Raw genomic sequence first — 9,979 nt, forward strand, 5'->3', positions numbered from 1 at the left:
CAACTGCACACACACTTATTGGAATTTCACTATGTGTCCTATTCTGAGCTAGATGCTGATAAGACGGAATTCCAAGGAGCACATAGTCTGATTGGGGAGACAAACGTGTAAACCGGTGACAATACTCTGTAGAATGTGTGTAAGAAAGGTACAGAGGTGACCTCGAGACAACCATGGGAGTCAGGGCAGAGGCTGGGAGAGCCAGAAGTCATCTGCACAAAGGACCAAGCTGACGAAATCACAAAGGGGTTAAGTAGAGTGGAACCCTTGGCTGGGCACGGAAGGATAGTAACAGTAGGCATGGACAGGAAGAGGAGGGATCTAGAAGAACTGAGGAGAACCATAAAAGCAGACTTGGAGTTGGGAATTTGGGAATGCTGATGAACATATCAAGGAGGGAGCTAGTTATGAGAAGGTCGACTGTAAGCGATCTAGTAGGCAAGATGAAGGAATAACTGTTTACAAATGCAGTGGAAGTGAGACAATAAGATTGACAAAAACTCAAATGATATGTATATAGACGATTTTCTTAGCTCAATTTAGGAGTAAAGGTGTAGACTTTCTGGTAGGAAATGAAAAAGAGTGTTTAATACAGGGAGAGGAAAATTGAATTTGGGGATTCGAGTGGCAGGCTGTGATTGAAAACCATAAACATAGAGATAAAACCCAGCCTTAGCTCTCGCGTGTTGCTGAAGAAGAAATATTCTCTCCACTTTTTCCTTTGCAGTTACTGTGAGACAGATAAGAATCCATCTGGCTACCATGTAATCAAGTATAAATGGTTGTTCCTTCTGTGAGTAGTTAAGGTGGAGGAATTGTTACCCTGTTGCTAAGGAAAAAGGAAGGGGCTGTTCCCGGTTGCCGTGGTGACAAGGTAAGAGCTTTCCCTCGGTACCGCGGTAAAGTTATGAGACAGGTTCTCCTCCTTGTTGCTATGACAATCTAGAAAAACTGTTCTCGTTGCCCCCCACCTCCCGCCGCCGTTGCTAAGACAAGGTGGAGGTAGGGGTTGTCCTTCTCTCGCTGCCTGGTTGCCTTGGAGACGGCGGGTGCCCTGGCCCCGCCCCTCTCGGACTGACAGCGGTGGCCGCATCGCGCCTGCGCAGTGCTCTCTTCCCCCGCAGTCTCTGTGCGTTGAAGCCGGAGACCGCGGCGGCCTCTGCTAGGACCCTCCGCCCCGGAGCCGCCGGCCAGAGTCGCAGCCTCAGCCGCAGCGCCCCCGCCACCTGTCCCCTCCCCCGCCGCCTCCGCCGGAGCCGCCTCGCGCACTGTGAGTCCGGGTAGAGGCGACAGACGCCGTGGGGCTGAGTCAGCGGGAGGCCCGGGCCCCGGCTGGGGGAGGGGAACCGGGCTGTCCCCTTCGCCTCCCCACCGCGCCCCCGCCCCCCAACAGCGTCTCACCCCCACTCGCCTCCCTCCCTCCATCCCTCTTTCCGGGGCTTTCTGGGGCCTCTGCCGTCAGGCCTCTCGGAGCCACTCCCCCTCCCCTTCCCTCCCTCAGACCCGCCTCGGGGGTCCTTCCCCAGTGGATGCGGCTGTACCGCACCTCCGCCACGGACTGATGTTCCTCCTTCCAAACTGCCTCCGGTCCGTCCTTGTCTTTTCGCCTTTCTCCTCTTGGGCCTGACATCTCCGGCCTCTCTGGTTTTCCCCAGTGATGTGACGGAAAAAGAGTGACAGGGGAGAATGCGAGGGGAGACTTGGGGGAGGGGGGACGTTCTGCCCGCCCAAACCTTGGGGCCTCGGGTTTCTTACCCGCTGGTTCCTGCCCTGGCTGGTGTGGGAAGCAGGTCTGGACAGTTCTAACTGGCTGCTAAGAGGTTGTGAGGCTTTCAGAATAGATTTTGCTGAGCAGGGTTCAGCCCCATCGTGATCAGCCACTGTTTAGTGAGCACCCGCCTGATAGTGGGCTCAGTATTGCCTTGGCAGGTGCTATGGAGAGAGACTAGAGGTAGTGGAGGGAGAGGGGAAAAGGTTGCATGTGGGAGCTGAAGTTCCTGCGCTTCCACGGTGTTGTTATGAATAAGCATCTTGCAGTACTGTTTAAAATGCAATTTTTTTTCTCACAGTACAACTCGGTTACATTTTGAGGTTTGGAAACAGGCCTTATATCATCCATAGCAAGTGCTTACTGTTTGTATGTTGAAAGGTTGTGGCAGGGCTTGATCTCTGATGCCTGTGAATTCCATGTGGTAACCAAATGGGTAATAGTTTTAGTATAACATGTGCCGATTGGAGAGGAACTGAGGTTCGCCTGGCTTACTGCAGCTGTGAGTCCTTGTGGGGGCTGTCACCAGATAGGGGTTCTAACATATTTGGACGATTCCCCAGGTTATGTTTGCTACCCATCCACCTGCTCATTTTGCATTCCCTGATCTTGGAATAGAGGATTCCAAACTGTTTTCTTTTTCCAGCAGACATTGAGCTGAAGTCAGAGTTGTTGTCCATAGCCAGAAGCTGTCTCTTAATAAACGTGCCTCAACTCGAGAGCTCCTAACTCCTGTGTGTGTACCTCATTGCCAACTTCCTTTGATTTTTTTTTTGTCTTGCAGATTGCAGTATACTATTAGAAAATATGTATAAATATCAGACAGTTAAACTATACAAGAGGCTTTGGGCTTTTTACTTCAGGCTGCAACAGAAATAGATGGTTCATCCCGCTAATGTGGAGTTTCTGGAATTGCAAACAGTGAGACATAATGATTTTGCTTCTTGACTTTGCTCAATCATGGCCTATTGGCAGCCTCCTCAGAGCCACTCCCTACCCCCATAACCATCAGATTAGTTTACAGTAGCAAAGACGGCTGTCGCCCTAGTTTTAAACATAGAGATGAAGTTCAGGAAAACTACAGCCTCCATGCAGCAGTACAGTTTCTTCTGTTTCAAATGCCAGTCTGGGGTTTGGTGGGATGCACCTGCCTATTGGGCAGTGGGAACTGTGGGGCCTGAGAGTTACATTCCTTCTGTGTGGTCCTCTCTGTGTTGCATAGCTCACTGAAATACCCGGGCAGGGCAGGAGCAGACAGCTGTGCGGGAGAGCTGCTCCTCCTGGGTTGAGTGTATTTTGGGAATCAGCGATATTACTGGGGTGGACGGTTGTGAATTAAGAAGCAAGAAAATGTGTCAAGGGCTAGATAGATCAGGAGGGTGTGAGTAAAATGTTCTCTTTCCAGTCTGCTGTGGGACAGTACATTTTCAGAGCATCACAGTGGTTTTTATATGGGTTAATTTGCCTTTGAAATCCATACCAGTGTTTTATGAGATAATGATGGAATGTATTTTAAACTGCTGCTATTGGGAAACAGGACTAATACCTGTGTCTTATACATTGCCTATTCAGTTGTTACTGAATGTAATTGTTAATATCCAGAAGAAGGACATTATTTGAACCAAGTTAGACCTAAATCTATATAATCTATGTTGTAGTTTTATAGCACTATATTTCCTTGATTCAAAGACATACCAGCAATTTACCAATAGCTTTCAGGTAAAATAATTTAACACTACTGGATCAAATTATGTATATTGATTCTAAGGTCCACCCTAATCTCAGGAACATGAAAACAGCCAGGAAGGGGCAAGACTTGAAGGAGGGATTTGTGTGTCTTAGAATTGAGAAAGAATGATATTTATAATATTCTTGCGTGTGTGATAATGCCATTACCAACATGCCATCCTGGGAGTCATGTATTGTGAGGACAGATTTCTTCAAGTCCTTCCTCCAAGCCAGCCTACTTTATGGGGTTATGTGCCTAAGATGATCGACTGTTGTGAGGCATGGTATTTGGCTATTGAACAGAGGAAAGTTCGTATGTGGGAATCAACCCAAGGCCTTAATATGGTACACTCCAGAAGCCGAGCCAGCTAGCTGGCCACAAATATGTTATGAGCTACACCTGAATTTAGCCAAGTACCATCTTTCAGAAGAGGAACAGAAAATGTAATTTTTTTCAACCAGAATGCATCTGCCCTGATATGTTTACAGATACCTTTATAAAGATCCTAAGACAAGTGTCCTCCCCCTTAGGATATTAGAAGTGGAGGGGAATTCAAATGCTTTAGTGCAATGTCTTTTCCAGATTTTGACATGAGACACCAAGTTAAGTGACTTGCCCAAGATCACCCAACTAATATAGCAAATATGTGAAAACACTGTAAACTGTGTACACCATGCAAATAAACTTTGGTGGTTATTAGTGGCTGAGTCAGGATTAGAACCCAGATTTCCGGACCAAAGCTGTTCTACAATACCATGTTGTTTCATCCCTCATGTTTAATATTCCAGAGGGTTTTAATAAAAATAAATTAGTAGTCTATAATTAGCCCTGTAGACAAGGGCTTGTTTTATTGTCTGAGACGTTGCAAAGCCAGGCAAAATCCAGTGTCACACTAATTAAATATTTATTCTTACCACCTTAAAAATAATAACTTTTCCTCACACATTCCAACTTCAGGAAGGTTGTTCTTTTTTAAATTCGCATCATCTAATATAAAGCAAATGTGAAGCTGAGTGTTTGGAGTCTTCTCGACTTCTTATCTGTGAAGCTGCTGCATTCCAGAAAGCAAGGTGGAGAGGGCTGAGAGGGGGCCAGGAAGAGCAAGCTGGATTCTCTTCCAGCTCCCAGAATGCAATCTTTTGTAGTTCCTGGGAGCCATGGGACTTCTTATCCCTACGTTGGAAAAGCGAGGCAGTCTGGCCTCTGGAAGAAGACAGACCTGAGTTCAAACTCCAGTCCTGCCACTTTCTGGTTATGTGGCCTTGGATGAGATGTGGGATCTCTGAGTGCCGATTTCCTCACCTGCAAGCCTGGAATGACTGTTTTATGGGGTGGCTGTGAGGATTAAATGAAAAAAAGTATGTGAAGTACCTGCTTAATAAGAGGTAGCAATCATTATTTTATATCACTCAAGTATAAAATAAAAAATAATGCTTTCAAAATTTTATTGTGACTTAAATCCACCTTGGATCTTCAATTCAGTAGCCCCCATCTCCTGGCAGACCTCTTGGTGTGTTTCACATGCACAGAGAGAAGATTTGTCCTGTGAAGACCTGGCAGTTGCGGTGTTATTTCAACTGCCAAAATAGAAGTATATGAAATGCCCCTTTGTCTCCATGTATTCAGCTGACCTGATTATCTGAAAGACTGGCAGGGCAGGAGCAGTTGACTGGGAAAGCACAGACGTGGTGTGTTTGTGTGCATTGTGGGGGCGGTTGGTCCTCCAGTTGGGGAGGCCAGTCTGGGGAGCGATCTTAATTTGAAGTGGAAAAGCTGCTGAGCTCTTGCTTATGAATAAAGCTCACATGGCTTTCATTCACTTCCTCTACTATTAGAGGTGTAGCTTTACTCAGTGACTTTGCTCAGATCAGGTTCTGCATCTAGGAGATCTGGAGGGCCAGGGAAAAGAGCTATCCATCTTAGGAGGGAAACCTCCTGGCTGGTGAGCAGAGGCAAAGGGAGGTCATTTTGGATGGCAGCAATTCCAGATGGGCTCAAGGCAGAGACTACCAAGTAATTAAGGAGCCAGGGCCATTCAGATAGGAGAACAGAAATGAATTTAAATTCCTATAACTTTCATGAGGGGAGAAAATGCCCAGGAATAGTGTCCAAAGACTGAAAAAAAATAAACACAACAGTATTCACCTCTGAGAAGTGGGTTTGGTTGTGGAAGAGGGAAAAGGAGACTCGAAGGGGAATTTTTGCTTTATATGCTTCTGGATATGAATCGTTACAAGAAGTATGTATGCTTTTGTAATTTGATGCAGACTAATAAAATTGGTAGTGATTGTTTTTCATCTTTTACTTGGAGCCTTCGATGCATGGGGCACAGAGGGTTAGACTGTTTCCTTCAAACAGGACAAGACAGTTTGCATCATACCAGACTCTTAAGTGATGGCAGGACCTGCCGACATGGCCGCTTCCCTGGCAGCCAAGCATACTGCATTGACCTCCTACCTCAACACCTCTTCCTAGTCTTTTAATCTCTTCTTGAGAATAGCCCATTCCTTCTCTTGACCAGTTAAAGTAATCATTACTTTTCTAATAAGCTAATTTAATTTTCAACTCTTGATGAAAATGGCATCTGACCACATGAGCATATGGTCTTTATGAAAAATCCATGCCTCTTACTTGATAACATCAAGAGGGCTTGAAGTTCAGAGGAATCTCAGCTGAAATGCTGACACACTTTATTACCATGGCTGTGTTTTAGAGCCAACCTGGCTGATAGAGCACACCTTGCACACTGAGCTTTATTAAGTGCTTCTCTTAAGAATTATTGATAAACTACGACAACTTTATTAAGCATTATTGATCTTTTAATTTTCTCCTAAGTTGGTCAGTTGTGTTTTCCAGACAGATGTCTTGTTTATTATAGAAAGATGACACACCTATCATTTGGACACATGCTCGCTTACCCAGGCATTGGGATGGGTCGTGCTGAGTAATCCACATTCCGTCATCCAATCTTCCCTTTGGCTTAGAGTACACATTTGTGTGACAGTTGGCCAAGGTTGGTGAGGCACCATGTGGCCAAGGATGGTCTTTCTTCTATGTAGAGTTGACCAGCCAATACTGGTCTAAACTCTAGGTCTTGTTCTCACTAGCATCATGCCTTACAAACTTTGCTAAACTTAGCCAGATGTTGTTACCCAACTTTTTAGCATAATATCAGTGTTTTCAGCTCTGGATATTTCTTTTGCCTCAAGCAAGCAGGACCTGGCCTATCTAAAGTGTTTTGACTCCATGTTAGATTTTTTTTTCTTGAAACTATTTCCTGTATACAGGAAATGATATGATTAAAATAACTGAGCAAGAAGCATGGCTTCAAATCTGCTCAGTCATTTTGACTATATATATCAAAAGCCTTAAAAGGCCACATATCTTTAGATCATAAATTGGTATTCTGGTAATATTTAGAAAAATCAAGGATGTATATAAAAATACTTGTACAAGGATTTTTATTAATGAAATGTTATTAATAATAGCAGACATTTAAAATAGCCAAAGGGGTCAACAATTGGGGATTGGTCAGGTTCATCTAGATAAAATACTGCACAGGCATTAAAAATCCTATAGAAGAATATTTATTGATGTCATAAATGTTTGATATAATCAATGAAAAAAGCAACATAAAATAGTATGTTGAGAATAATACCATTTTTATAAAGTAAAGTATGAAGACATACTGGAAGAGCATAGCCAAACCATAAGTGATTATCATTAAATAATGGAATTATAAACGAATGAGGTTTCTTTTCTTGATGCTTTTAAGTGTTTTCCAAACTTTTCTGTATTAAGCAACTGTAACTCCTATTACAAATTTTTTAAACCAGTGATTTATAGATTCCATGTAGTAGAGCAATCTCTACGAAAATCACAAGATATTTAATTGTTTATGATTATTTTGTTTTACTATTATCTTGGTTAATAATAAACACTTCTGAAAGGTGTTTCTTTAGATAACCACTTCACTTCCTCTTGAAGAGTATGCCTGAAGTATTATCGTGTGGGCCTGTGAGTTCAAATCAGCCTAGAAATTTCAAGTTCATCCATCCAAAGTCACCTATCTTCATCAAATGAGATGTAAAAAAAATATAGAAGTATCTTAAGATAGCTTTCTTTGCCTCTTAACTTTTGCTGTTTAAATTTATCAGTTTTCAGTAAAACCCTATATACCACAGGGCTGTTTTGGGGGGCTTTGTTTCTTCATGTCCTCAGATTCTCTGGATTCCCAGTTCCCCGGTGTCTTAGGTGCCTTGAGACTTTCTCTCACGTTTGTTGGTTATGTACCTATCTGAACTATCTGTTAAGGCCTGCTGCAGTCTCCTTCCTCCCTGTGCCCTTGGGTGTATGTATTTTGATCAGCCATCAACTCAGAGGTCCTTTTACTTCTAGGGATGGAGAAGGTTGGGTGCCTGCCAGCGGCCACCTGATGAACTGAAGCCCTCTGCAGGAACAGACTGGGCAGCTTCCTCTTTGCTCTACCAGGTCCCTGGAGCTGCTGGCTATGAAGGGAGGGGCTGGCCTAGCAGCTGTCCTTCACCTCATCTTTCCCATCCACACACACTTTGTACCTTGCCTCGATGGCTCAGTCCAGTGGACTGATATCTGCTCAGTGGTAGAGTCTGAGCACTGGGGTCTGGGACCTAGAATTGAGAACCACACGGCCTCTCACACAGCTTGGCCTGTGCTGCAATAAATGTTTGCTAAGCAGGATCTACCTCTTCTTCCAAATGGTTCTGACTACCCAAACACCTGCCCCAAATGGGGTGGAGGCCTTCCCTGCCACCTGGGATTATTAGTGAACAAGTCTTTAGGTCAGGCTGGCTGGAGACGCTCCACCACTTGGAGAGAGTGTCAGAGAAGCATTCATCTTCTCTTGAGGGTATTGTTGTCCTGGTCATCTTGTAATTTAAATGGTGTTTCCTGACTCGTAAGAAATGAAATCTTAGCTGTTCTGAGTCAGCGAGATTGTAGTTGGACTAATGTGTGTTGTGCTATGTGAAAGAGGCAGGCCTTGGACCACTGAATAAAATTAAATATCCCTTCCCATATGAGGAGTGTTTCGCTGAAGGCTTATCTCCGTTGGTGTAACATGTATTGTGTAGACAGACTTCTGCAGCACTAGATTCTTGGCAGACAGCCTCCAACCCCCTCCCTGCCCGCTTCCCTGCAGATTATTGCCACTTATCGAGGACTCTGATTTAGTCTCTGATTTATTCTGATTTTAGATTGGTAGACTTCACAGCTGAAAGCTCCCAGTTTTGGCATCCTATTAACACTTTTAAGTGACAGGACCACTGCTAAGTACAGAGATGTGTTATGCTGGCCCCAAAATAGCAAGGTGCAGTGTTTAGAGACTTGATAAGACCTGTATTCCGCAGAAAGCACAGTTTCCAGGTTTATAGGTTATTCATATAGATTTGCATATTGTCTTCACAAGGCCTTGTTCTAAGTATACTCTCAGTAAGTACTCTGTAAGTCCTTTCTGTTTTGTATTCTCAGTCACTATAGGATGTAAAAGAAATGTGATTCAACCTCTGTCTGTGAGGAGACAGTAGTCTTGTTTGGAAGATAAGATGGATGTGTGGAATGATTAGTGTATGTGACACCATCAGATGTCAGTAATACATCTTTGGTGCTTTATTGTGTAAGACATGGTCTTTGCCCTTAAGAAACTCAGCTGATGTTTTGGCAAGAGAGTTAAACACAAAATGATGTAAGTCACTACAACACAAGGGCATGGGAACTCCAGCACTGATGGGAAGGGGTGCTTTGGTAACCCAGAAGGAGGAGTGACCCTGAGCCTGTGAGAACTAGGAAGGTTTCACCGAGAGAGACACGCTGGAGCTGAATGTGCAAGGACGATGTGGGATCCTGCCCACCAGAGGACAAACGAGTAAAAGTTCAAGTGAAAGAAATAAAAGGAACAGTGACTTGTGAGTCATTAGTCCTATAGAGCCTAAATTCAAAAAGGATCCTGAGAGGAAAGTAATAATTGCAAACTGGACTAATCAGAAGAGACTTCACAAAGGAAGTGGAACCTGAGTTTTCTCTGAAGATGAGCAGGCGATGAGTAGACAGAACCCAGGGAGGGCTTTCCATAGAAGAAGGTGCAGCATCCACAAAAGAATAGCCAGGAATGTGTGCGATGAGGACTATAAGAAAGTCGCCCTTACCAAATCGAGGGTGTGAGCTGGTTTCAAGTTTGGGACAACGTTGGTGACGTTAACCAGATGCTAGGAAGTTGAAGAGACAATTCAGAAATGAGTTTAGTTTTAGACAGGGAGAACTATAGGTGACAATCGGAGGCCTCTAAGTGGAGTGATCACAGAGAACCAGAAGCTGAGGGCGATGTTGGGATGGAGCTATAGATGTGGGAGACAACGGCACAGAGGTCGTGGATACAGAGTATAAAGACCAGAGCTCCAAGTAATAAGCTTTGAGAATTATCCATAATTAGGAGAAAAGCGAAGAGA

The 9,979-nt window shown here is 44.2% G+C and overlaps 1 protein-coding gene across 2 annotated transcripts in view; it reads left to right on the plus strand.

Moving 5' to 3' along the window:
• The first annotated feature begins 1,100 nt into the window (after window positions 1–1,100).
• MAPRE3 (microtubule associated protein RP/EB family member 3) overlaps window positions 1,101–9,979 on the plus strand; it is a 47,570-nt gene continuing 38,691 nt past the window's right edge. Inside the window, exon 1 of one of the 2 annotated variants that reach the window (XM_006910306.3) lies at window positions 1,101–1,270. The gene's annotated coding sequence lies outside the window, so the exon portion shown is untranslated. The remainder of the gene's footprint in view (window positions 1,271–9,979) is intronic. The other variant, XM_006910307.3, reaches the window with a different exon arrangement.

The sequence above is a fragment of the Pteropus alecto genome, unplaced genomic scaffold (assembly GCF_000325575.1).
Source record: "Pteropus alecto unplaced genomic scaffold, ASM32557v1 scaffold61, whole genome shotgun sequence".
NCBI classification, from domain to species: Eukaryota; Metazoa; Chordata; class Mammalia; order Chiroptera; family Pteropodidae; genus Pteropus; species Pteropus alecto.